Here is a 26,276-nt window from a genome sequence, read left to right as displayed (position 1 = left end):
AGAGACACCCACACCCACACACACATTCACACACAGAGACACACACATTTACACACACACGTTCACACACAGAGACACTCACACATTCACACACATCCACACGCACATTTACACACACACATCCACACACACATTTACACACACCGTCACACACAGAGACACACACACCCACACACACAGAGACACCCACACCCACACACACATTCACACACAGAGACACACACATTCACACACACACATTCACACACGGAGACACTCACACATTCACACACATCCACACACACATTTACACACACACATCCACACACTCATTTACACACACACAGTCATTCACATCCACACACATTCACACACATCCACACACAAAGACACACACATTTACACACACACAGAGGCACTCACGTCCACACACACATGTACACACACACGTCCACACGCACATTTACACACACACATCTACACACTCATTTACACACACACAGTCATTCACATCCACACACATTCACACACAGAGACACACACATTTACACACACACAGAGGCACTCACGTCCACACACACATTTACACACACACATCTACACACTCATTTACACACACACAGTCATTCACATCCACACACATTCACACACATCCACACGCAGAGACACACACATTTACACACACACAGAGGCACTCACATCCACACACACATTTACACACACACATCCACACACACATTTACACACACAGAGTCATTCACATCCACACACATTCACACACATCCACACACAGAGACACACACATTTACACACATACAGAGGCACTCACATCCACACACACATTTACACACACACACATTCACAGGCACACACAGAGATACACACATTTACACACAGAGACACACACATTCACTGACGCACACACAAAAATCAAAGCGATGCAAAATTGCTCCAATTGAATCTCACGTATATTTGAATTTTGTGCCATCAAAATTTCACATCACAGTTGAGACTGGACAGTTATCGCCTACTTTATTCTGTGAAATATCGCCCTCAGAGTACAGTCTGAATGAGATCCGATTGTTTTTTCTCTCTCTGTTTTACAAAGAAATGCTGAATCTCACAAGCGTGCACACACCCACCCACCCTCCCTCTGACACACACACACACCCTCCAAAACTCACACCCACCCACCCACACACACCCTTATAGACACACACACACATCCATACCCTCCTGGATACACACACCCACCCACCCTCCTACACACACACACATCCCCTCCTAGACACACCCACCCACCCATCCTCCCTCCTACACACACACTCTCCCATACCCACACATACCCCGCACGCACACACCTAGACACACAAACACCCACCCACTCTCCTACACACACCCTCCTAGACACAGACACACCCACCCCCCTACACGCACACACACTCCTAGACACTGACACACCCACCTTCCCTCCTACACACACCCTCCTAGACCCACACATACCCGGCACACACACACCTAGGCACACAAACACCCACCCACCCTCCTACACACACACACCCTCCTAGACACACACACCCTCCTAGACACAGACGCACACACCCACCCTCCTACACACATAACCTCCTAGACACCTACCCACCCTCCTGCACATACACCTTCCTACACACAGACACACCCACCCACCCTCCTACACACACACACACACTCCTAGACACATACATACTCCGCACACACACACCTAGACAACAAACACCCACCCCACCCTCCTACGCACACGCGCCCTCCTAGACACAGACACACCCACCCACCCTCCTGCACATACACCTTCCTACACACAGACACACCCACCCACCCTCCTACACACACACACACTCCTAGACACACACACCCTCCTAGACACAGACGCACACACCCACCCTCCTACACACATAACCTCCTAGACACCTACCCACCCTCCTGCACATACACCTTCCTACACACAGACACACCCACCCACCCTCCTACACACACACACACACTCCTAGACACATACATACTCTGCACACACACACCTAGACAACAAACACCCACCCCCACCCTCCTACGCACACGCGCCCTCCTAGACACAGACACACCCACCCACCCTCCTACACATACACACTCCTAGACCCACATATACCCCGCGCACCCGCACCCACCCACCCTCCTAGACACACACACCCCACACACACGCCCACACAAACCTTTTTTCCCCTTCTCCAATGTAAATCTCACGAATTTAAATTAGGAGCATGCATCTCACACACAGACCATTTACTGTAACATAAATTAGACTTAATATTTAACTTACGCACCCCAGAACGTACACACACACATTCACAGGCACACACAGAGATACACACATTTACACACAGAGACACACAGCTTTGCAAATGGGCATCTCTCCACCAACGCCCAACCCCACACCGTCCAGCAATAGAAATTCAAATAAGTTGGTTTTGTTTTTTTTGCTGGAGATCTGTATCGGCCTAACCTCAGGTAGCGCCAGAGGGGGTAATAGCGAGCCTGTGTCTCTGGCAAACAGAACATAGAAGCTTCCAAGTCCAAGGAGGTAGGGGATTTGTTCGTGTTTACGAATCTCCGTTCAAGGATAATTTCCACACCCCCCCTCCCCCCTTTCTTCCCTGTGCGGAAACAGGCCCTTCGGCCCAACAAGTCCACACCGACCCTCCAAAGCGCAACGCACCCAGATCTGTTCCCCCTACATTTACCCCATGCACCTGACACTACGGGCAACTTAGCATGGCCAATTCACCCTGACCTGCACATTTTATTTTTGGACTGTGGGAGGAAACCCGGGGCAGACACGGGGTGGGGGAAAGAATGTGCACGACTCCACACAGACAGTGGCCTGAGGTTGGAATCGAACCTGGCACCATGAGGCAGCAGTGCTAACCACTGTGCCGCCAGTAGATTTATCGAGTGACAGATATATATATATATATATACAGATAGATAATTAGACATTCAGACAGCTCCCGAGGCGGGAATTGAACCCGCGTCTCTGGCGCTGTGATGCAGCCGGGCGAACCGTTTGTTCCCCCCACCCCCAAATTTCCTTAGTCGCCCTTAGGCATCGCCTTCTTCATCTTCATCTTCCCGCCCTGGAACCAGATTTTCGCCTGCCTCTCGGTCAGACTGAGGAAGCCGGGCGATCTGTTTATTATTCATTCCCCCCCCCCCCCCCCCCACAAAGAAATCGTTTTTTTTCTGTGTTTATTTCTCTGCGTGTTCCCCCTCCTCTCTCTCTCTCTCTGTCACTGTGTGTCTCAATCTCTGCAAGAGTCGGTGTGTGCCTGTCTCTCTCTTTCTCTGCCTCTCTGTGTGTCTCGGTCTCTGTAAGACTCTGTGTGTATCTGTCTGTCTGTCTCTCTGTGTGTCTCGGTCTCTGTAAGACTCTGTGTGTATCTGTCTGTCTGTCTCTCTGTGTGTCTCGGTCCCTGTAAGACTCTGTCTCTGTCTGTCTGTCTCTCTAGTGTGTCTCGGTCTCTGTAAGAGTCTGTATGTGTTTATCTCTAGCTCTGTTTCTCTGTGTCTCAGTCTCTTTAAGACAGTACCTGTGTGTGTGTGTCAGTCTGTCTGTCTCTATGTCTATGTGTCTCTGCCTCCTTAAGACTGTTCCCTTTGTGTGTCTCGGTCTCTGTAGAACTATCTCTCTCACTGTGTAGCTCCTCTCTCTGTCTTGCTTTCTGTTTCTTAGTGTATCTCTTTCTCTCTCTGTTCTCTGCTTCTCTCACACACACACTTCGTGTGCATTTGTCTACACCGCTGTTTCTCTCTCCTCTCTCCCTCCCTGTCTCTCTCTCTCTCTCTCTCAGTCTGTGTTTCCTTCTGTCTTTCACACTATATTTTTGTCTCTATCTTTGTCATTTTTATTTGCATGTCAGTTCCACTCTCCACCCCCCCCCCCCCCCCCACCCCCCATCTCACACGCACGTATCTTTGATTCGGGGACAATCACCTGATGAAGGAGCGTCGCTCCGAAAGCTAGTGTGCTTCCAATTAAACCTGTTGGGCTATAACCTGGCGTTGTGTGATTTTTTAACTTTGCACGTATCTTTAACTTACTCTACCTCCGCCTGCCCCTCATTTCCCATACCCACTACCCCCATTTCCTGCCTCTGTATCCTCCTGTGGGTCTGGCTGTCTCCCACACTCAACCTAACACCCTCTCACATTCACACATACAGCCTCAATGTCTCTCTCTCTCTCTCTCTCATACACACACTGACTCATTCATTTTTTTCCCTCTCTCTTTCTCACGCACTTTCTCTCTCTCACACACACACACATTCTGTGCTTTATTAGCTCCCTCTCTCGCTATTTCCTCTCTCTCTCTCCATTATTTCCCTGACCATGTTCTCGCACATTTTTCTTACTCTCTTCTCTCCCTCCTTCCTACCTCTCTCTGACCATCTCCGTCACTCTTTCTCTCTGTCCCCCCGATCTGTCTTTCTCGTTTTTTCTCTCTGTGACTGCCTCTCTGTGCATCTCTGTCTTTTTTCTCTTTTGCTCTCTCTCTCTCTACCTCCCATTTTGCATTCTGTATCTCTATCGCTGCCCTCTCTCGCTTGTTTCTTGCCCCCACCCCTTTCCCTCTGCTCCTATCCCTCACTCTCTGGGTCTGACTCGGCCTCTCTCCGTTCCTCATTCTCTCTCTCTCTCTCTCTCTCAGCTTCCTCCGATGCAGGGTATCTGCAGTTTGCAAGTTGCCCCTGTGTTCACAAACACCTCTTTTACTCAACTGAGCATGCTGAGAGCAAATAACCAGTTCTACAGTCCTGTGAAGCCAATATGGAAACGTGTCTTTCCTCTCTGTTCCTCCCCTCTAGTTTCTCTTGTCCTTTATTGAGTGCTTAATTACAGTGACGGTGAATTTATACTTCCTGTTCTCTCTCCCAGTCCCTCTCTATCTCTCCATCTTTCTGCCTTGTCCCTGTTTCTACCCCACACTTGTGCAGTGTCTCCCCTTCTATGTCTCCTGCACTCTCATTCTCACTCCAAATGCCGCAGCGTCTGACAGGACACACGTTGCCACACGCAGATGTACTCTCTCCAATATGCACAATTGCACACACTCATAAATTCACACACACACACACATTCACACACACATACACGCACACACAGACCCACACAGACCCACACACACACACACTCACATACACACACTCACACACACACAGACACACACACACACATGTGCACATACACACACACACAGACACACACACACAGACACACAGACACAGACACACACACTCACAGACACACACACAGACACACACACACTCACACACACACAGACACACTCACACACACACGTGCACATACACACACACAGACACACAGACACACACACACAGACACACACACTCACAGACACACACACAGACACACACACACACACACACACACACAGACACACACACGTGCACATACACGGTCTGAGATATACACACTGTCGCAGACACAAGCTTATACTGTCTCGCATTCACACACATCCCAAACACTCCCTCTCTCTTTCTCTCCCAGACTCATGTTCATATTGTGGACCACCTGATGAAGGAACAACGCGCAAAAAGCTAGTGCTTCCAAATAAACTTGTTGACCTGTAACCGTTCCTGATGAAGGGCTCATGCCCGAAGCGTCGATTCTCCTGCCCCTCGGACGCTGCCTGACCTGCTGTGCGTTTCCAGCACGACTCTAATCTCGACTCTGACCTCCAGCATCTGCAGTCTTTACTTTCTCCCTGTCACACGGTAATTCTCTCTCATTCTCACACATTCATTTTCTCACTGTCACCATCCTCTCTCACGCACACTAGCTCTCACACTCATTCTCACACACTCATTCCAAACACACATTCACTCTCCAACTCTCTCGCACTCACTTACTGTCTTCCTCTCAATCTCAAACACTCCCTGATACACGCTGGTTGAATTGTTCTCTCTCTCTCTCCCCCCCCCCCACCCCACACAAAGTCTGACACACCCTTTCTCATGCACACCCACATTTTCTCTCAGACTTGTACTGTCTCACATACATTGTCACTCTCTGTCACACACCTACACTCTTATGCACACGTATTCAATCTAACACACACTCTCTTGCACGCTACAGTTTCATATACTCATTCCCTCTCAATGTTTCACGCACATACTTTATCTCTAACGTACACACTGTCTCATTCATTTTCTCTCTCTCTCTCATACACACACAATCTCACTCACACACAACCTCTTACACACAACCTCTCACACACACATACACAATCTCTCTCATACTCATTCTCTCTCTCTATCACACACAATCTCTCTCTCACACACTCATTGTCTCTTTCTCTTTCTCTCTATGACACACACAATCTCTCTCTCACTCATTCCCTCTTTCTTACTCCCTCTCTCACACGCACATTCTTGCTCTCACACACATTCTCTCTCTATCACACACACACTCTCACACACACGCACACATACTCTCTCTCATACTCTCTCTCACGCACTCTCACAGAACACTCTCACACACACACTCACGCACACACTCTCACACACACACACTGTCTCACACACTTTGTCTCACACACACACTTTCCCTCACACACTCTCTCTCATACACACTCTCTCTCTCACACACACACTCAAACACTCTCTCACACACACACACTTACACACACTCTCTCACACGCACACTCACACTCACACTCTGTCTCACACACACACTCTCTCTCACGCACTCTCACAGAACACTCTCACACACACACTCACACACACACTCTCTCTCACACACACTGTCTCACACACTGTCTCACACACTTTGTCTCACACACACACTTTCCCTCACACACTCTCTCTCTCATACACACACTCTCTCACACACACACACACTCAAACACTCTCTCTCTCACACACACACACTTACACACACACTCTCTCACACGCACACTCACACTCACACTCTGTCTCACACACACTCTCTCTCACGCACACACACTCTCACACACACACACTCCCTCACACACACTCTCTCTCACGCACACACTCTCTCTCACACACACACTCTCTCTCACACACACACTCCCTCACACACTTTCTCTCTCACACTCTCTCTCTCACACACAGACACTCACACACACACTCTCTCTCACACACACTCTCTCTCTCACACACACACACACAGACACACACACACCGGTCTGAGCGGACGGCACCGAGCTCTCGCACCTACCCGTCTCCCTGTCTACCCTGCCCGCCGCGCTGCTCTCCCCGCCGCGTCCCGCAGCGGACTCGGGGCAGGGCAGTCGGCCGGCGAACCCCGCCCTGGTGGTCGGCGTAGTAGCGGGGACCCCCCCACCCCCCCCCATCCCTCTGGGCTCCCCCACCAGCGCGGAAGCCTGGCGTCGGCGGCGAGGGAGCGGGACCCGGGAGATGTGCCGACTGTCTGGGGAACTACTGCTGGGGGTGAGCGGATGGGTACCCTCCCTAGGTTGCTCATGGGTCCGAAAGAAATCCAGACTTTGGCCAGAGAAGCAGACTTAGTTAATTCTCACCTCCCCTCTCCCAATCCCCCCCTCCTCCACCATCCCCTCCTCTGCCGGGTCCCAGCGTTCCACCCCTTCTCTAACCCCTCCTCACCCAACCCCAGACCTCTGCAATTATCCACAATATCAACCCCCTTTCCCCCCGGCCCTCTCTCTATAGCACACACACACACATACACAAATATCTATTCATTTCCTCCTCAAAGCAGGCGGGAGTGTGTGTGTGTGTGCGTGTGTTTTTGGGAGGGGCGCCTCCGAAGTTTCATTGGGTGCCTGAAAACCACGTGGTAAAATTAAATCCCCCCCGCCCCACCCACCTCACTCATCTTCCCCCGCCCCCCCCCCCCACCCCCCACCCCCACCCTTCCACCCGGGGAAAGAATTTTAGCACGTTAGAGAGAGAGAGAGAGAGATATTCAATTTGAAAAATAAAATCAAATGCACGCAGTAGGGTCAAACAACATGAAAGGAAAACTGAAGGGATAGTCAGTTTGAAAAAAAATATATATAGGCCTAAAGGGAAGGCAGGGCGAGGTAGCGAGAGAGGCCCGTGTTTATGGGGGGGGGAAGAGAAATGTAGATATATAAAGACAAAGAGAGAGGGCAGAGAGATGGAGAGACAGTGAGACAGAGGGAGAGTGATGGAAGCAGACTGAGAGAGGGGCAGATGCAGAGAGAAGGGGGAAAATAAAACATCCATCCCACCCTGGCAATGTTTTTCTGCAATCTCTACCATCGGGGAGAAGGTACAGAGCACACGGTTTCGGGACAGTTTCTACCCCGCTGCTGTTAGGATACTGAATGGCCTCACAAACATTCGCCTGTACCCGTGTTTTTGTTTTTGCTGCTGTTTACCAATTAATTACTATCTTTGCTTCTTAACTCTGTGATCTGCCTGCATTGCTCGCAAGACACAGCTTTTCACTGTGCCTCGGTACATGTGACAATCAATTCAATCCAATTCAATTCAAAAGAGGGTGATCAAGAGAGATGGGGGGAGAGAGAGAGAGACAGACGGAGAGAGAAGGGGAGAGAGAGACAGACAGACAGACAGAAAAGCACACACACGCATACACACACACGCGGACAGAAACAGAGAGAGGGAAAAAAAGAGATGGAGAGAAAGACAAAGAGAGAAGAGCAGAGAGAGACAGAGAAACACACACACACACACACAGAGGGGGAAAGAGGCAGAGAGAGAGAGAAAGACAGATAGACAGACACACACAGATAGACAGAGGGGGAGAGAGACAGGCACAGACAGAGAAAGGGAGATGGAGAGAGAGAGAAACAGACTGAGAGGGAAAGAGATACAGACAGAGATAGGGACAGAGGCAGAGATAGATAAAGACAGAGACCAAGAGAAATAGAAGGAGAGAGAGAGAGAGAAACAGACAGAGGAGAGACGGACAGACAGACACACACACACAAACGGAGAGAGACAGGCACAGACAGAGCGAGGGACAGAGTCAGAGAGGGGAAAAAAACAGAGACCAAGAGAGATGAAGAAAGATAGAAAGAGAAAGGGGGGGAGGGAGAGAGTGAGAGACAGAAAGACAGACTGAGGAGAAAGAGATACAGACAGAGAGAGGGGGACAGAGGCAGAGATAGATAAAGAAAGACAGAGACCAAGAGAAATAGAAAGAGAGAGAGATACAGAGAGAGAGGCAGAGGAGGGACAGACAGACACACACAAACGGAGAGAGACAGGCACAGACAGAGCGAGGGACAGAGTCAGAGAGGGGGAAAAAAACAAACACAGAGACCAAGAGAGATGAAGAGAGTGACAGAGAGAGAGAAACAGACAGACAGACAGACAGACTGAGGCAGACAGGCACAGACAGAGACACAGAGAGAAGGAGAGACAATGAAACAGGCAAGAGAAGATGCAGAGAGAGGGGCAAGTAAAAGAAGAGAGAGATGGGGTCAATTAATAGAAAATATAGAGAGTAGAGCCAGGGAAAGAGAGAGAATAATGCAGAGATGTAATGTTTGTCGGGGGGAGGTTTGTCAATTAATAAGTACATAAGAGAGACCGAGTCAATTAATAAGACGTGGGGGGGGGGGGTGGGGGAGGGGGGTTTGAAGAATGGGTAGATGGTTAATTGATACAAATGGGAAGGGTAACAGACAGGGATTTGATAACATAAAACGGAAGGTAAAGAGAACGGAGAATTAAATAAGAGAGAGGAAACAGTCAATCCCTAAAGGCATGTGGGAGAGAAGAGGGCATCCGGTAGGAGCAGAAAGGACAGAGAGAGAGAGAGAGAGAGAGAGAAAGTGTGTGTGGGAGAGAATTAAAATTAGGGGCAGAAAGAGTAACTGGGACGGGGTCAATTTAACAAAAAGAAATAGAACAGTCGAGAAAGATGGGAGAGAGAGGGGAGCATCTTTTTTTTTAAAATGCAAGGGCAGAGAGAGAACAAGTGACAGATCAGAGGCAAAACAAAGGAAAAGGGCGAGAGAGAGACGGAGAGAAAGACAGTGAGACACACACAGAGACAGAGAGGGACTTTAAACAGGCTTTAAACTGGCAAGGACAAAAGCAGGACAGATAAAGAAGTAAAGTTACGAAAAGTAGGTAGGACAGAGAGAGGGAGTGCAATAGAGATAGACAGAGAGAGAAAGAGAAAGAGAAAGAGAGTTTTTTTTAAAAAAGGAAGGCAGAGAAGAAAGAGACAGTTTAAAAATTGTAGGGAATAGACAATGAAAGGGAGAGGGAAAGTCAATTAAAAATGGGTAAGGACAGAGAGAGAGACAGAGAGAGACAGAAAGAGAGGCAGAGATAGAGAGAGAGAGAGACAGACAGACAGACAGACAGAGGCAGAGACACACAGAGAGAGAGATAGACAGACAGAGGCAGACAGACAGACAGAGAAACAGAGAAAGAGAGGCAGAGACAGAGAGAGAGACAGAGAGAGAGGCAGAGACGCAGAGAGACAGACGGACAGGCAGAGAGAGGCAGACAGACCGACCGAGAGAGAGAGACAGAGAAAGAGAGGCAGAGACAGAGAGACAGAGACAGACAGAGAGAGAGAGAGAGAGAGAGAGGCAGGCAGAGAGAGAGAGAGACAGACAGACAGAGAGAGACAGATAGACAGAGAGAGACAGACAGGCAGGCAGAGAGGAAGAGAGAGAGAGAGAGAGAGAGAGAGACAGACAGACAGAGAGACAGACAGACAGAGAGAGACAGATAGACAGACAGAGAGGGAGAGATAGAGACAGAAAGTCAAAGACACAGAGAGAGAGACAGGCAGACAGAGAGAGACTGATAGGGACATAGAGATGAAGAGAGAGACAAAGAGAGAGAGAGATACAGAAAGACAGAGAAAGAGAGGCAGAGACACAGAGAGTCAGACAGACAGAGAGAGAGATAGACAGGCAGGGAGAGATTGACAGAGACAGAGAGAGAGACAGAGCTGAAGAGAGAGACAAAGAGAGAGAGATACAGAGAGGGAGCGACGGACAGTGAGAGAGAGACAGACGGACAGTGAGAGAGACAGATAGAGAAAGAGAGAGGGTGAGACAGATAATTCAATGAAAGGAAGGGTGCACAGCAAGATAGAGAGAGTCAAATTTTAAAAAATCGAAAGCAGAAAAGCGAGAAAGAGAGCAGTTTAAAAGTGGGAGGATGGATAAAGTTGGGGGAGAGAAAGTCAATTAAAATAGGTAAGGCTAGAGAGAGAGAGAGAGAGAGAGAGAGAGTCAGAGTCAACGTATAACATTAGGAATGAAGAGAAAAGGAACAGGGGAGAGAGACAATTCTAAAAATAATCAAGAAAGGTGGAGAGGGAGAGAGAGAGAGAGAAGGTGAACAATTTCAAATTAAACAACAAAAATAGACAAGGCTAACAGAGAATAAAAGTGGTGATGGGGGGGGGGGAGGCGGGGGAGGTGGGGGAGGTGGGAACGCATTTGCGAATGACTGGCGCTAGGTCTTAACCACAAGGTCAGACCGGTCTATGCTGTCGCTAACCGCTTCCCTCTTGACCTCTCAACTTGCCCCCTTTCATTGAAATGGGACCGTGGGGAGCGTTCACCGGACACCAAGAGGTTCCCGTTTCTAACTCTCCCTCCGCCTCAACCCTTATAGAACAACTTGACGACCAACGCGAGATTCCTGTGTGTCTTGAGTGCGTCCTATTCCACAATAACTGCTTTTAGCTCTCGCTCAGCGCCCATAAACACAGCCCATCCCGTTAAGGTACACCACAAACGTGATCTTTATTTTCTCTCTCTCTCTCTCTCTCTCACTCAAGAAAGACCAGTCGGTAACATCACACACACCCTCACAGAGACACACAGACGGACTCGGGGACACATGCACTCACAACCACACAGACACACTCACACACACACACAAACTACACAGACACTCACAAATGCCCGTACATATACACACCCTCTCCCACACAGACACATACATTCACAATCATACATATACACACACATAGATACAGAGAGACTGGATTAATAGAGAGATAATTAGAGAGGGAGAGACAGAACAGTGAGAGGAAGAGACAGACAGGAAGAGTGATAGAGTTTTATAAAGGGAGAGTCGACAGTCAGACAGGCAGATAGATAGATAGATAGATAGATAGATAGATAGATAGATAGATAGATAGATAGATAGATAGATAGATAGATAGATAGATAGATAGATAAACAGACAGATAGATATATAGACAGATAGACAGACAAAATAGATAGATAGATAGATAGATAGATAGATAGATAGATAGATAGATAGATAGATAGATAGATAGATAAACAGACAGATAGATATATAGACAGATAGACAGACAAAATAGATAGATAGATAGATAGATAGATAGATAGATAAACAGACAGATAGATATATAGACAGACAGACAGACAAAATAGATAGATAGATAGATAGATAGATAAACAGACAGATAGATAGACAGACAAAATAGATAGACAGAAAGACTGAGAAAATAGATAGATAGATAGATAGATAGATAGATAGATAGATAGATAGATAGATAGATAGATAGATAAACAGACAGATAGATAGACAGATAGACAGACAAAATAGATAGACAGATAGACAAAATAGATAGATAGATAGATAGATAGATAGATAGATAGATAGATAGATAGATAGATAGATAGATAAACAGATAGATAAATAGACAGATAGACATATAGATAGATAGATAGACAGACCGATAGATAGATAGATAGATAGATAGATAGATAGATAGATAGATAGATAGATAGATAGATAGATAGATAGATAGACAGACCGATAGATAGATAGATAGATAGATAGATAGATAGATAGATAGATAGATAGATAGATAGAAATACATTCGATTGATAGGATCGATCAGTGGCGATCGGGAGAAAGAGCTGAGACTCACACATGATTACAGGGTGGGCGCTGTGTTGGCGGTAAGGGCGGAGAGACAGACAGGCGGTCAGAGGAATGCAGACTGAGAGGGAGAGAGACAGACAGCTCAAACGTTAAGGGTAGCGGCAGGAGATGGGCATATGGAGCGGTTTGGGGATAGTTTTAATTTCCGTGTGGAACAGCCCTGTGATTCCCCCGCCGAGACCCCCAACTCAATGTTGGGATTTCGTTAAAAAATGTTTATATTTTAAAAATTGTTTTATCGAGAGACATGGCGAGAAAGGGAGAGAGAGGGAGAGATGGTCACAGAGCGAGACAGAGGCAGAGGCAGAGAGGGAGAGAGAGAGAGTGGGCGACACACACAGAGGCAGAGAGAGAGGAGGGAGAGGGAAAGAGAATCACAGAGAGAGAGAGACAGACAGAGGCAGAGCGAGAGAGAGAGAGAGAGAGGAGAGAGACAAACACAGAGCCAGAGAGAGAGGAGGGAGAGGGAAAGAGAATCACAGAGAGAGAGAGAGAGAGAGACAGACAGAGGCAGAACGAGAGAGAGAGAGTGGAGAGAGAGGGAGACAGAGGCAGAGAGAGAGAGTGGGCGACACACACAGAGGCAGAGAGAGAGAGTGGGGAGAGAGAGAGACACAGGGGCAGAGAGAGAGAGGACAGAGAGGGAAAGAGAGTCACAGAGAGAGAGAGAGAGAGTGGAGAGAGAGGGACACACAAACACACACACACACACAGAGGCAGAGAGAGAGAAGAGGGAGACGGAAAGAGTCACAGAGAGAGAGACAGAGGCAGAGTGAGAGAGTGGGCGACACACACAGAGGCAGAGAGAGAGAGTGGGGAGAGAGAGAGACACAGAGGCAGAGAGAGAGAGGAGAGAGAGGGAAAGAGAGTCACAGAGAGAGAGAGAGGCAGTGAGAGAGAGAGTGGGAGACACAGAGGCAGAGAGGGGGAGGGAGAGAGAGAGAAAGAGGGGGGAGAAAGGGAGAGAAACAGAGAGAGACAGTGGGAGAGAGAAACACACACACGTACACACACACAGGCAGAGAAAGAGAGAGAGAGAGAAAGGGACACCCAGAGAGAAATACAGATATGGGGTGTGGGGGTGGGAGTGAATGTGAGTAGGTGGGGCAGACAGAGAGCGCGAGAGAGGGTCAGTCACAGACAGACAGCCAGAGAGTGAGAGAGACAGGCAGAGAGAAAGGGAGCTGGTCGGGGAAACACACAGAGAAAGAGACACTGAGACATATAGAGAGACGAAGATAGACAGAGAGGGAGAGAGAGAGAGAGAAGCAGAGATATGTGCAGAGAACGAGATAGTCAGGAGTGCATGGGAGAGACAGAGAGAGAGAGAGAGAGAGAGAGAGAAGAGACTGAGAGACACACACCGAGCGAGAGGAATAGCGGGAGACTACGAGAGAGAGCGAGAGCGTTTGAATGGAGAGATAGAGGGAGTGAGAGAGACAGAGGGATAAGAATGAAAGAGAGGAAGTGAAGGAGGCAGATTCAGAAACGGAGACACAGAGAGAGACACACACTGAGTGAAAGAGAGAGAGTGAAACAGAGAGAGAGAGACAGACAGAGAGTGAAACAGAGAGAGAGAGAGAGAGAGAGAGAGACTGGAAAAAATGGGTTCGGGAACAGACGAAGTGAGTGCACATTCCAGGCTGTGGGCCTGGTCAGGACAGAGATGGGGGTTCGGAAATAAACCTGGCTCGCCCCCACCCACCCCCCAACCCATTCCAGATTAAACATGTCTGCCGCCGACATAGAGAAAATAAACTCATTCCGAACAGTCATCAAACAAAAAACACACCATCAGAGAGACGATGACAGAATTATAACTTCACTTCAAAAGGGAACAAACATTTTTCGCATGCTTGTGAGTGAGTGTGTGTGTGTGTGTCTGCCTCTGTGTGTCTGCGTCTGTGTGTGCGTGTGTGACAGAGGCGCGCACACACATTCAGACACACACGCTGAAACACTCTCAGAGACAGATACACACAGATACACACAGGCAGGCACACACACAGACACATACACACTCAGGCACACACGCTGAAACACTCTCAGAGACATACACACACGCAGGCACACACACAGACACATACACACTCAGACACACGCTGAAACATTCTCAGAGACACACACACACAGATATACACAGGCAGGCACACACACAGACACATACACACTCAGACACACGCTGAAACATTCTCAGAGACACACACACACAGATACACACACAGACAGGCACACACACAGACACGTACACACTCAGACACACACGCTGAAACACTCTCAGACACACATACACAGATACACACAGACAGGCACACACACAGACACATACACGCACATACACACACGCTGAAACACTCTCAGACACACACACAGATACACACAGGCAGGCACACACACAGACACACACACGCTGAAACACTCTCAGAGACACACACACACAGATACACACACAGACAGGCACACACACAGACACGTACACACTCAGACACACACGCTGAAACACTCTCAGACACACACACACAGATACACACAGACAGGCACACACAGACACATACACACTCAGACACACACGCTGAAACACTCTCAGAGACACACACACACAGATACACACAGGCAGGCACACACACAGACACATACACACTCAGACACATGTTCTCAGACAAACACTCAGACACACTCATTCACACACATACACACTCAGACACACACAGCTAGAGACGCACACACAGACACGCATGTGCACACAGAGATACACACACACACACACACACACACAGTCCCTTTGATCAAACTCTGACCCTATATTCAAGCCGCCTACACACCCGGGACGACCCGCAGGTGGGCCTTTACTATCGTACACCAAATGAACTCAGTCAAACACGCGAGAATAATTTGTAACAGCAACCTCAAAATCTCCACCTAACGGGAACACAATTGTTTAAGGATGCAAAATCTCTGCGCGCATCAAAGGAAAGCGAGATCTTACCAAATGATTCGCAAATACAATCTCGAAATCAGCAAATTAAATCCTGGAACCGTTTACATATCCTGCCCGATCGGTCTATACGCACTAATTTATTTAGGTAAGTGTTATTTGTGCGCACTGGATATAGGTGTGTTCGTCTGTGTCTAACAAGAAAGATCTTAGGAAATAATTTGCAAATGCATCCTTGAAATCTCTATGAGAGAGAGAGAAAGGGAGAAGGAGACAGAGAGAGAGACAGACAGAGAAAAACAGAAAGAGAGAGGCAGACAGAGAGAGAGAGACAGAGACGGAGGCACACACAGAGAGAAACGGACACACAGAGAGAGAGAAAGAGAGGTGGAGACAGATAGAGAGACAGAAAGTGACAGAGAGACAGCGAAGGACAGAGACGGGGACACACACACAGAGAAAACTGACAGTGAGAGGCAGAAAGAGAGAGAGAGATAGGCAGAGACGGAGACACAGAGAGAGACAGAGACAGAGAGAGTGAGATAGAGACAGAGACAGAAATGGAGACACAGGGAGAGACGGAGACGAGGGAGGCAGATCGAGAGAGAAAGAAAGATAGAGACAGATAGACAGAGGGACAGACGGAGACAAAGAGAGAGGGACAGAGAGAGAGAAAAAGCGAGAGACTGGGAGAGAGGCAGACAGACGAGACAGAGAAGGACAGACAGAGAGAGAGAGAAAAGAGCGACAGAGACAGATAGAGATAGAGAGTTAATAAAACAGGTAAGGACACACAGAGAGAAAGAGAGTCAATTAATAAAGAGGAAGACGGAGAAGGGATATCGAGAGAGACAATGTAAAGAAAAGCAAGATAGGGATAGGGAGAGCAAGTCCATTTAAAATAGGTAAAGACAGAAAGGGAGAGACAGAGACAGAGAAATCTCGGAAAATAATTTGTAACTACAACCGCAAAGACCCCAATGAAATGTACACAACTTTATACATTTCCTGTCTGATATATCTCCAACATAAGCACATTTACATTATATATGAATATTATATATGTGGGTGTGTGTGTGTCAAAATACAGGAAGATCTCATGAAATAATTCATAAATGCAACATTGAAATCTCCAGCTAAAATGCACACGGCTGCTTTAAACATTCTGATCTGTTAACATATCTAGGCACATATTTTTTTTTTCTCAGGCATACATAAAATCAAAACTCCCGTCAGAGCCAATCGCCCGGTCCAAAAAAAAAACCATCGACCAAACGTAACACAGGGAATTGTGTCTCAGTTAAATAACCCGCCGCTGTTCATAAATCCTCAACTCTGAACGAAAAAATGGGATACACATATTCCCATATCCACTTTGTATAAGCGTGGGCTGCACGTACAGGCACACGTGAGCCTTGCAAGGAACACCTTGCAAAAACAACTTGTAAATTCAAAACTTGAGACCGTCAAATAAAACCCACACCGCTGTTTGACCCGTCACATATGCAACCCGTGATGCGCTCTTTGCGTGTGCTTGAGTGAGAGCGTTTGTCTCAAACAACAAGGAAGGCCGGGTGAGATAATTTCAGTGGGAACTTCATAAGCAAAATGGACGCAGCCGTCTCCCAGCCAATGCTTGGGGGAACGGGCCCAGTGATCTTGTGGCCCGCTGGGCTGTTGGGCATCAGAGAGGGAACCGGCTTCGCGTCCTCCCACGGCAGAGTTTCAAATCAATTGAAGAGTCTAACGCTGCCCAGGAATTACCAGCAAGACCCGTTCCTGGCTCAGCCGTGCCCTTCAGCAAACTCTCATCGAATCACCTGGTACGTGACTCCAGGCCGACGCCCGCTGGGTCCGCACTTGACTGCACCCTGGGGCCCTGAGGGTTTGACAGTAAATGGCGCTCACATCCCGCCAATGAAAAAAAAATTAAGAATATGCACATATGCGTTACACGTGTGCGTCAGTGTAGGTCAAAATAAAGGAATATTTTATGAAATAATTCAGTAATACAACCTCAAAATCTCCCAGTAAAATGCATACAACTGTTTACATATCCTGCCCGGTCCGTCTATACAAATATATTTGCACATGCATTATATATGCACACTATATATATACCACCTATGCACACCACCTCCCCCAACTCTCTGGGTGGAAGCGTTTCTCCTCTAGACTGGGAGTCCTGGTTCTAGACTCGCGCCCCCTCCCAGTCGCTCTCTCCCTCCTTCCCCCGCTCTGTCTCCTCCCTCCTCCCGTGTGTTTTCCAGTCTCCCTTTGTCTCTCCTCTCTCTCTCTCCCTCTGCAGAGAGGGACAAGGAAGCAGATCATCAGGTCAGCATTCCTTAAATCTCAAAATAAAACTGAGCGCAAGAGTTCACGCGAAATACAGGTGTGTAGGTTTTGTGAAATAATTCAGGTTTACAACTTCACAATCTCCAAATGAAATTCACGCAACTATTCACATGCTCAGATCTGTCTACACACACATATATATATATATTATATGTGTAGAAACATGTATATAAACAAATTTATTGCCGGCGAATATAAACACAGTTGCAAACAAAACAAGTATTAGTCCAGAAAAAAAAAGAACAGACAAAAAACACGCGTACACTTTTCAATGTGTTTATGTGAGTGAATATTGGCACAGACAGTGAGGGAGGGAGAGACAGAGAGTGAGAGGGACTAGGGATGGAGGAGAGAAGGGGGGTGGGGGGGAGAGAAAGAGAGAGAGAGCCAGACTGACAGATAGAGAAACAAAGACAGAGGCAGACAGAGGTGGAGACTGAAATAGATTTAAAGAGTCATAAAGTCATATAACTCGGAAACAGACACCTCGGCCCACGTTGAAATTAATCCCAAGCCAAACTAGTCCCACGAGCCTGTTCCAGGCCTATATCCCTCCAAATCTCTTCTATTCATGTATTTTAAATGTTGCAACCGTACCCACATCCACCAGTTCCCTAGGAAGTTCACTCTATACACGATCTCAGCTCTTTGTAAAACGAAAAATGCCCATCACAGAGAGAAGGGGTTAGACAGAGAGGACCAAGAAATGGCGCAGATAGACAGAGAGGGCGGGAGACATTCAAATGCATCGAGAGAGAGAGAGAGACTGGGCGAGAGAGAGGGACATAGAAGGAAAGACAGGAAGAGGTTGAGAGGGAGACAGGAAGACCCACGTCTTCCTGTGAGAGTGAGAGAGGTAGTGACATAGAGACAGAAACACAGAGAGAAAGGGTCAGACAGAGAGAGGGAGATATGGAGACAGAGGGGAATAGGAGACAGAGAGACAGACAGATATAGGGACAGGGACACACACACAAAGAGAGATAGTCAGAGAGAGAGAGAGAGAGACAGACCGAGAACGAGAGATAGAGGCACAAAGAGAGAGAGTCAGACAAAAAGACACAGGCAGGGAAACAGAGCTGTGGGGAGACAGAGAGAGACAGACACAGAGAGAGAGAGAGAGAGATAAAGAAAGACAGCAAGAGTTAGAGGGAGAGAAACAGAGAGAGAGAGAGAGACACACACACACAAAGAGAGAGTCAGACAGAGAGAGGGAGAGGTACAAGGGAAGAGAGAGAGAGAGCGAAAGAGAAGCAAGGGGAAAACACAGACAAAGGGAGAGAAGTAAATGTTGGTTGGTGTGGAAAATGGCAGCTTTACTGTGTAATAACAGTGGGTTGTGGCGGAGACAGAAGCAGGAGGGGGTAGAGGAGATGATGCCGGTTAAGGGGGAGTCACAGAGAGTCCGTCTATAAATCCCTTTGTCGCCGGCGTGTCCTTGAGACTAAAGAACAATCGAAATAAAGTTTATTGCAAGGCGAGAATAATGTGTTTATGTCGGCGCGCCTATCCAACACCTGGCTTCTTTTTGCTTATATAACTCTTTATTTTGTGGAAGGAGGTATTTATGGTGGGGAAGGGGCGGTGCGGTTGTGGCGGGGTGGGGGGGGGGGATGTTGGTGATGGTGGGAGGAGTGGGTGGGGTGCTCTTGATGCGTGGACCTGACTGATTGGTCAAACTTGATAAACTTGACTCACACTCTCCCTCAATCTGCTTTTCCATTCGCCGGACTGGTCATTTTCCTCTCTCTCTGTCTCTCTCTCTCTCTCTCTCCCTCTGTCTCTCTGTCTATCTCTCTGTCTCTCCCTCTCTCTCTCTCTCTTTCTCCCTCTCTCTCTCTGTCTCTCTCTCTCTGTCTCTGTCTCTCGCTCTCTCTGTATCTCTCTGTCTGTCTCTCTCTCTCTCTGTCAGTCTCTGTCTCTCTCTCTCTCTCTCTCTCCCCCTCTCTGTCTGTCTGTCTGTCTCTCTCTGTGTTTCTCTCTCTTTTTCCACTGCACTAAATAAGGGAGCAACGGAGGGCGGACAAGCCAGCAGACAGTGAAATAAATATAGCTTAAACCGCCCCCCCACACCGCGCCCCTTCATACCCCTCCGCCACACCAACCACCCCCCCCTCCCCTCCACGCCCCCACCCCCGACGTTTCACCTCATCCTCTCTCTGTTTAGGATTGAGCAAGTTCCACTCAGAGAGAGAGGGAGAGACAGAGAGAGAGAGGGACAGAGATAGAGACAGAGAGAAAGAGAGAGGGAGAGAGACAGAGACAGAGAGACAGAGAGAGAAAGAGATAGAGAGAGAGAGACAGAGAGAGAGAGAGACAGAGAGAGCAACACAGATACAGAGACCCGTATAGAATCAGGATAATACATACATACCAGAGTCAAACATACACATAACCATACATACATTCAGGAACACCCATCCAGGACTAGAAAAATACACACAACCACACACACACACCTATGGAAAATACAGACAGACACACACATACACACACACACAAATACAACACACATCTATGGAAAATACAGATAGACAGACAGACAGACACGCACACACACCAGAGTCAAACACACACATAAACACAGCTAGATTCAGGAACCCCCATCCAGAACTAGAAAAATACAGTCAGATAGACAGGCACAGGCACACACACACACAACGCACACACACACACGCACACACACGCACAGGCACACACACACGCACAGGCACACACATATGCACACACACACATACACACACACACACACACACACGCATACACACATATACACACACAGACACAGGCACACACACACACACACCCTATGGGAACACGCAAACACTTGCAGAAACACTCACACATAAACTCAAACATTCACAGAGACATTCATACAAACACCCACCTATGAAAAACACATAAACATTGTTAAGTATTCTAACAGGAACACACAATCACTCAAACACAGACAAAAACACACAAGGATACAGGCACAGAAACACGCATGACCACACAGAGAGACAGAGTCAGAAACGCACAGACACAGGCAAACCTGACAAAAACACATAGACACACACAGATACACATAAACACACAGACAAATACAGACAACCCAGTGGCATTGACACAGGCAAAACAAAATACACACATACACACAAGTACTGAGAAATGAAAAAAAACATACAAACAATAGAGGAACATACAGATGCTCACAGAACTACAATCAGAAATATGCAGACACGGAAAATACAGATCTATTTATCTTTGTATCTATCTTTATTTTTATTTTTATTTGTTTGTTTGCATCCATGCATTTATTTTTTATTAATCTGTTTGTACCTATCTATCCTTTCTAATTTAACTGTTTGTGTGTATCTCTTTTATATTTATCTGTTTCGATCTATCTTTCTTTTTTATTTATCTGTTTGCATCCATCCATTTATCTATCTATCTATCTATCTATCTATCTATCTATCTATCTATCTATCTATCTATCTATCTATCTATCTATCTATCTATCTATCTATCTATCTATCTATCTATCTATCTAATTCATCTAATCTAACTATCTATCTATCTACCTATCTATCTATCTATCTATCTATCTATCCATCTATCGTTGCTAGTGTGTGTCTTGTCTAGGATATGAGGGGATATTTTTAGGGAAACTGGAATTTGATTAAGGAGACATGTGGGTGGGGAATGAGATTGGGGTTGGGACTGGGGGAGATGAACGCCCAGTTGGCTTAGATTCCTGAGGCTTTGTCTGACACAGGTCACTGCAGAGTCTCAGACCAGATGGAAAAGGTGCAGCAGGGGCTGGCCCTCGGGGGGGGGGGGGGTGGAGGGGGTGCTTGAGGGGGAAACGGGATGGGGGGGGGGGGTAAGGGTCAGTGTTAGTGGGGCAGCTGGGAGGGGGGAGGGAGATTGTGGATGGGCACGTTAGATAGTTTGAAAAGAGTGGCATTTGGATTACCATTCAAGTTCATAAACAACATAATATCTACCAAGTTCTCCCCATTTCCCCCCTGTTTCCACTCCTTGTCATTCTTTTTTTGTGCATTCTCTTCCATTTTATCTCTCCTTTCTCTCTCTTCCTACCCTCTTTTCCTTTCTTTCTTTCTCTTGCTCTCTCACTCTCTCTCTCCCTCCCTTTTTACCTTTCTCTCTCTCTCTCCCTACCTCTAGCTCTCTGTCTCCCTCTTCCTTTCTCCTGTCACCTCTTTACCTTTCTCGGTCTGTCTTTTTTCCGTCCATGTGACTCTCTCCATCCCTTTACCCATCTCTGTCTCTCCCCTGCATCTGTGGTGTGTCTCTCGTCTTATCTCTGTCTCCTGTCTCTCTGCATCTCTCACACGTTTCCCTATACACCCTGTAGTCTGTTTCTCTTTTTATCTCTCTCTCTCTCTCCCTCTCTCCCCACCTACCTCTTTTTACCCCTCTCCCCTACCCAATCCCCCTTTGAATCTTTTCCCCTCTCAATCCCTTTTTCACTTGGTCTCTTTCTTGCTCTCTCAGGCGTTTTTTCCCCCTCCATCCTTCTCAAATCTGTTCCTTTTTCATCTCTACATTTCTTTCTCGCACTTTCTCAGCGTCTATCTCTGTCACCCTCTCCTTAACTTCCTTCTATTTACCCCCCCCACTGCATTTTTCCCTCTCTCCTCCCTACTACACTGTCTCTCTCCTTCTCTAACGCTCCCTTTCACTATTTTCCTCATCGCTCTTTCTCTCTGTCACCTTTTCTCTGTCTCTACCTTTCCATCTCTCTCTCTCGCTGTCTCCTCCTCCTCTCTTTGACTTTCTCTCTGTACCTCTCTGTGTCTCTGTCTGTGTCTCCCCCTCTCTCTGCATCTTCATGTCCTCACCTTTCACTCTCTGTCTCTGTTTGTGTTTCTCTGACCCCCACCCTCTCTCTGATTTTTTTTCTGTCTGTCTATCTTTCTCTGACTCTCTCTCTATATGTCTCTCCACCACCTCCCACCTCCCCTAGTCTGTCTCTAATGTATCCCTGTCTCTCCAACTCTCTTTCTCTGTCTGTCTCCCTTCCTCTAACTCCCTCTCTCTGTTTTCTCTCTCCATGTGTGTGTCTCTCTCTCTCCCTTTCTGTTTCTCTCTCTATCTCTCTGTCTTTCTCTCTCTCTCCCTGTCTCTCTCTCTCTCCCTGCCTTTCTCTCTCTCCCTCTCTGTTTCTCTCTCTATCTCTCTGTCCTTCTCTCTCTCTCTGTTTCTCTCTCACTCCCTGTCTCTCTCTCCCTGCCTTTCTCTCTCTCCCTCTCTGTTTCTCTCTCTATCTCTCTGTCCTTCTCTCTCTCTCTGTTTCTCTCTCTCTCCCTGTCTCTCTCTCCCTGCCTTTCTCTCTCCCTCTCTGTTTTTCTCTCTCTCTCTCTGTCCTTCTCTCTCTCTCTCTCTGTTTCTCTCTCTCTCCCTGTCTCTCTCTCTCTCCCCCTGCCTTTCTCTCTCTCCCTCTCTGTTTCTCTCTCTCTCTCTGTCTGCTTCTCTCTCCATGTCCCCCCTCTCTGTTTCTCTGTCTGTCTCCCTTCCTCTGACTCCCTCTCTCTGTTTTCTCTCTCCATGTGTGTGTGTCTCTCTCTCTCCCTTTCTGTTTCTCTCTCTATCTCTGTCTTTCTCTCTCTCTCTCCCTGTCTCTCTCTCCCCCTGCCTTTCTCTCTCTCCCTCTCTGTTTCTCTCTCTATCTCTCTGTCCTTCTCTCTCTCTGTGTTTCTCTCTCTCTCCCTGTCTCTCTCTCTCCCCCTGCCTTTCTCTCGCCCTCTCTGTTTCTCTCTCTATCTCTCTGTCCTTCTCTCTCTCTGTTTCTCTCTCTCTCCCTGCCTTTCTCTCTCTCCCCCTGCCTTTCTCTCTCTCCCTCTCTGTTTCTCTCTCTATCTCTCTGTCCTTCTCTCTCTCTGTTTCTCTCTCTCTCCCTGCCTTTCTCTCTCTCCCTCTCTGTTTCTCTCTCTATCTCTCTGTCCTTCTCTCTCTCTCTGTTTTTCTCTCTCTCTCTCCCTGTCTCTCTCTCTCTCCCTGTCTCTCTCTCTCCCCCTGCCTTTCTCTCTCTCCCTCTCTGTTTTTCTCTCTCTATCTCTCTGTCCTTCACTCTCTCTGTTTCTCTCTCCCTGTCTCTCTCTCTCTCCCTGTCTCTCTCTCTCCCCCTGCCTTTCTCTCTCTCCCTGTCTGTTTTTCTCTCTCTATCTCTCTGTCCTTCTCTCTCTCCCTGTCTCTCTCCCTCCCCCTGCCTTTCTCTCTCTCCCTCTCTGTTTCTCTCTCTCTCTGTCTGCTTCCCTCTCCATGTCTCCCCCTCTCTGTTTATCTGTCTGTCTTCCTTTCCCTGAACACCCGCCTCTCTCTCTCCCTCTCACCCACCCTCTCTCTCTCTCTCTCTCTCTGTGTTTCCCTCCCTCTCTCTGCCTCTGACCCCCCCCCCGCCTCCCGTCTCTCTCGCTCACCCCCATCCTTCAGGTGGTGTTGGAGAGAGGAACGCTTATTGGGTGCAGGGAGCCGCTTTGACCTGAGACCCGGAATATCTTTGCATTAGACGGTACTCCCTTCCTCCCCCCTCAACCCCTACAGCCCGGCTTCGAGAACCGGGGGGGGGGGGGGGGGAAAGGTGCAGGAGATTACGTTACACCGACGCACGTTTTGGTTGGGGTGGGGGGGGGAGTGGGCTATGACAAACGGGTTCAAACCTCAGAATTCTCCTTCTGCGTTTCTTTATTTTTAACCAAAAAAGATTAACTCGATGTTGCGGACTCTCTCTCTCTCCCCCCCTTTCCCCCGTCTCTATTCCTGACCCTCCCCGTCTCTCTCTCTCTCTCTCCCCCCTCTCTCTCTCCCCCCTCTCTCTCCCCCGTTTCTCTCCCCCCCCTCTCTCTCCCCCCTCTTTCGCCCCCCTCTCTCTCCCCCCTCTCTCTCTCCCCCCTCTCTCTCCCCCGTTTCTCTCCCCCCCTACCCCCTCTCTCTCCCCCCTCTTTCGCCCCCCTCTCTCTCTCCCCCTCTCTCTCGCTATTTCTGTCCCTCCCCGCCTCTCGTTCTTCCTCTCTATTTCTATCTCTCCTTCCCTCTCTCCCACCTTCTTTCCCTCTATTTCTGCCCCACCTCTCCCCTCCCCTTCTCTCTCTCTTTCTCTCTCTCTAACGCCCGCTCCTTCCTTCTCACTCCTTCATCCCCCCCCCCGTCCCTTTGTGCCTCTCTCTCTCTCTCTCTCCCTCCGCTCTCTCTATCGTTCTCTCTCTCCCCATTCCGTTCTCTCTCCACCGCGCTCCCAATCCATCCGTCTCTCTCTCTCTCTCGTTTCCAGTTCTACCATAAAAAATTACAAGACATTAGATAATTTCCCTTCCATTAATGCAGCGCGTTTTCCTTATTTGCAATTTTCCCCACCGCAGTCTTGATTGAAAATTTATCCCCAACAATCATCAACTGTTATTTCACATCTAGATATGCAATTAAAATATATACAATATCCTTGACTTTCAGATACATTTCGTTAACCCACAGATCATTGAATATATGTCGCCAAAGAATCTACTAATTAAATGAATCGTAATTCTGACTGACCAGAGTCTTGCTGTCGGTGGAAGAGAGTATTAATTCCCTCCTGATCCACACCCACTGGATTGTTAGACTGAACTGGAGGTTGTTATAAGACAGGGAAACTAACTGACGTTTGTATGATGCTATGCCGTTAAACAAAACGGCCGCTTTACTCCCTCTCTCTCTTACAAACACACACTCTCTCTCACACACACGCACACACACACTCGCTCTCTCTCTCTCTCTCTCTCACACACACACACTCTCTCCCACACACTCCCACACATTCTGTCTCTCTCACACACTTTGTCTCTCTCACACACACTCCCACACACTGTCTCACATACACTCTCTCACACACACACACTGTCTCACACACACACTCTCTCTCACACACACACACTCCCACCCACACTCTCTCACACACACTCTCTCTCTGTCTCTCTCTCTCTCTCACACACACACACGCACTCACAGAGGCACACACACATTCCCACATACTCTCCCTCTCT

At 47.9% G+C, this 26,276-nt stretch overlaps 1 protein-coding gene across 1 annotated transcript in view; it reads right to left on the bottom strand.

Moving 5' to 3' along the window:
* LOC140471081 (homeobox protein Hox-C8-like) overlaps positions 1-25,844 on the bottom strand; it is a 66,177-nt gene extending 40,333 nt beyond the window's left edge. The window contains exon 1 of the mRNA XM_072566928.1: positions 25,789-25,844. The gene's annotated coding sequence lies outside the window, so the exon portion shown is untranslated. The remainder of the gene's footprint in view (positions 1-25,788) is intronic.
* Positions 25,845-26,276: the final 432 nt, after the last annotated feature.

The sequence above is a fragment of the Chiloscyllium punctatum genome, chromosome X (assembly GCF_047496795.1).
Source record: "Chiloscyllium punctatum isolate Juve2018m chromosome X, sChiPun1.3, whole genome shotgun sequence".
NCBI lineage: Eukaryota > Metazoa > Chordata > Chondrichthyes > Orectolobiformes > Hemiscylliidae > Chiloscyllium > Chiloscyllium punctatum.
The sequence above is the reverse complement of the archived record's forward strand: the minus strand, read 5'-3'. Positions and strand labels throughout refer to the sequence as shown.